The 3,177-nt window shown below is 40.4% G+C and overlaps 1 pseudogene; it reads right to left on the bottom strand.

Moving 5' to 3' along the window:
- Positions 1–1,953: 1,953 nt before the first annotated feature.
- LOC144780611 (U6 spliceosomal RNA) lies at positions 1,954–2,047 on the bottom strand (annotated as a pseudogene).
- Positions 2,048–3,177: the final 1,130 nt, after the last annotated feature.

Here is a 3,177-nt window from a genome sequence, read left to right as displayed (position 1 = left end):
ACCCTACATTTTGAAGGCAACTTCATTATTTTATTTGATTGGGTATTTATGTACAAATTAATTATCACACTCACTTCCCCAATCATCTGTAGATTAGGTTTATTGTTCTTGAAGAAATGCTCTGATGGATAGCGACAACTCTGGCAAGAAACATGTCTGCCCATATATACACCACTTAATGAGCTGTTTTGCATCACTACTTCCATATTCAGTCACCCACTGCTTTCACTCATAATAAGATGTACAGATTAAAACTCTCTGTGGTACCTCTTGACTATGTTTAACAATCACTTCACGCCAGTCTAAACATAGAGCACCTATACATCACTACGGTGTCTATTTTAAAAGACCTCTGGCAAAGAGCCCCATCGAGGGACCCGTTGGGTATTGCAGCACCGGCTCAATGAGGATCCGCCCGATGATGAAGCATGACACCATCTGGGTGTGAGAGGTTTCTTGCTTTAGAGCAATCAGATCCCTCTGGATCTACTTGCTCAATCCCCTGCCGAACTGTTGCTTCTTTTTCTCCATCTCAAATGGAACTGCATGCTGTTTGTGATTACATACACTCATAGGAACTGTAAGGGAATCATATGTAACTCTTCTGAGGCAGGGAATAACATAACTAGCACAAAGTTCGACATCTAAAAAATAAACATTAATAAACGAAAATTAATGGCCATATAACCCTAACATTGCATACACTCATGTACTTCACACTATACAGATGTAAACGAATTAAGTAAATACAATTAATGTAAAATTAAGAGACAAAATGGTCATATCATTTATACATTAAGGCCATCTATACAGATCACGTTCCATCATCCCTGCACTGTAGCTATGGTATGGAGTGCAGAGGGGGCCTTCATACAGTAAAACAGCCCGCGTAAGCCCCCTCTGCACGTCTGTATCAGACCGTGTGTCCTGCAGCTGTTATGACGTGTGTACGGGTCTAACAACTGCATGTTCTCGCACGCCTGCATTCTCTGCAGATGTACATATGTATGTTTGTCTCCGTACACAGAAGATTATGGGTCCTATCACAATGCATATTTCGTTTGTGTGCGCTGTGTAGCTCTATCAAAATGTGTCTGCAAAAACATATAGCGGTGTGTTCATATGTAACCTATGTCATCTTCTTCGATGCAACACAGGCCCAAAAGAATACAGGATGGCACCTATGTTCACCTTAACTGCTATTACACGAGCCCCCTGGCTAGATTGGAGAGTTCCGCTATTTTCAGGCATCAGGTTAAGTGATAGAGTCAGCGCCAAGACTCGAGCAGCACGTTGTGCCTTTTCTTCTCTCTCTAACCTCTGTTGCGCCGCGTGCACAGCCTGTGTTTTTTACTTTCGGCAGTGGCCATCCTATGCCCGTGTCTCGTGGTGTTTACCCCATCTCTGTCTCTGTCTCTTCAGAGCACATTGCGCGCCTTCCTGTAGCGTGGCAGCCGATAGCTGTCTCGTGTTACTTGTATTATCAGAAAGAGCTGCAAAGTGACGATGTAATAAAACCATGGGTAGGAATCACACGTGGGCCTCTGTGGACACCAGGCGCGCACAAACACTGAACATGGCACACATTCACCCCAGGGCAGCGCAATCAGCAGATCAGCAGAACATCTCCAACCTCCCGCCTTTGAAAACATCCTGAGTCAGTCAATAGTAGTACCGAAAAACACACAGATGGGAATATGAAAATACATTTCACCTTGGTGACACTGTCGACCAAAACTATTTGTTCAATTTAAAAAAAGCATTCGGTATCAGTCATGAAATAACTACTCTAGTTATATTCTTATGTTATATCTCGTCTGTGCAAGTGTCACAATACCATAAACAAATATTTTAAAAGGAAAGTTATAGCTCCTCTTTTCGTGTCAAAAGAAGGACGTAATTATATTGGACGGCCGTTATGCAGCTCAGTCATACAGTGATAATTAATTGATGATAAATATTGAAAAACGTTCACGAATTTGGTGTCATCCTTGCGTAGGGGCCATACTAATCTCTATGGTTCCAATGAAGTAATTTTCAAACAATTCCTTACTAAGAGTGTCTACATCAAAGTAAAAACTGTGGGTATTATGCTTGTGGTACTTTCCTATCAAAATAAATTAAGATTCTTTAAAGAAAAAGAAAATGTGGACGTAGGAAAAAACCTGCTTTACATCAATTGCATCGCAGGTGCACTATGGGTATGCAAGTTTTTAAAATGACATCCCTGCCCAGGCTGGTCGTACTGCTCAGCTGGCAAAACACGTGTGACTGCAAGACCTATAGGAACTACTATGGAGGAGATGAACTTCCGTTTAATTGTCATAGTGATGTTTGATACATTCGTAGGAAAGCAGTTAAAAGTGTCTCACTGAACTGGTTAATGTCTCATTCTGCTGGTTAATTGTACCTCCTGAATTTAGTTCATAGTGTCTCAGGGAACTGGTTAATAGTTACTACTTCTTAATAGTGATTCTCTAGAAACTGTTTAATAGTGCCTCAAGAAATTGATTAATGGTGACTCAATTAACTGGTTAATAGATTCTAATTGAACTGGTTACAAGCAAAACTAAGTGTCTCAAGAAACTGGGTAACTGTGTTTAAGAAATCTTGCTAATAGTGTCTCACAGAATATGCAAAGTCCTGCAGAACTGGTTATTAGAATATCAAGCAATTAGTTAACAGGGAATAGTTTAATAGTGTGTCATGGTTTCGCTCGCTACTTAACACTCATTATCAACTTTTACGCCCTACCACTTTTAAATGTCACCAGCCGCCACTGTTCCATAAGTGTAAGTATAACAGATTCAAATACATAGAAATTACAAATATGTAAAATTGCTGCTAGAATTATCATCTCACATCACCCTCTCCATACAAAGACACATCATAACATGCATGTGAGAAAACACACTCACTCACACACAAAGAATGACACAATCCACACCCATAGCAGATGTCAGCCTCCACAACATCTGCCATTAGAAGATAGGGTATAAGCTGCACTAATGGGCTGACAATAGTAATATATATCAGGTAGTTCACCACAGCACTGGCCACATCCCAATGGGTGGTGTGTTGGACAAATTTTGGTAGATTTACATCTAAAATATACATGCATAGTTACTTGTAGTAGCATCACGGTTATAACTTGAGCTGTATGTTTTCCCACCCGAT

This window comes from Lissotriton helveticus, chromosome 1_1, assembly GCF_964261635.1.
Source record: "Lissotriton helveticus chromosome 1_1, aLisHel1.1, whole genome shotgun sequence".
Taxonomy (NCBI): domain Eukaryota; kingdom Metazoa; phylum Chordata; class Amphibia; order Caudata; family Salamandridae; genus Lissotriton; species Lissotriton helveticus.
This window is presented reverse-complemented; position numbering and strand designations above follow the sequence as displayed.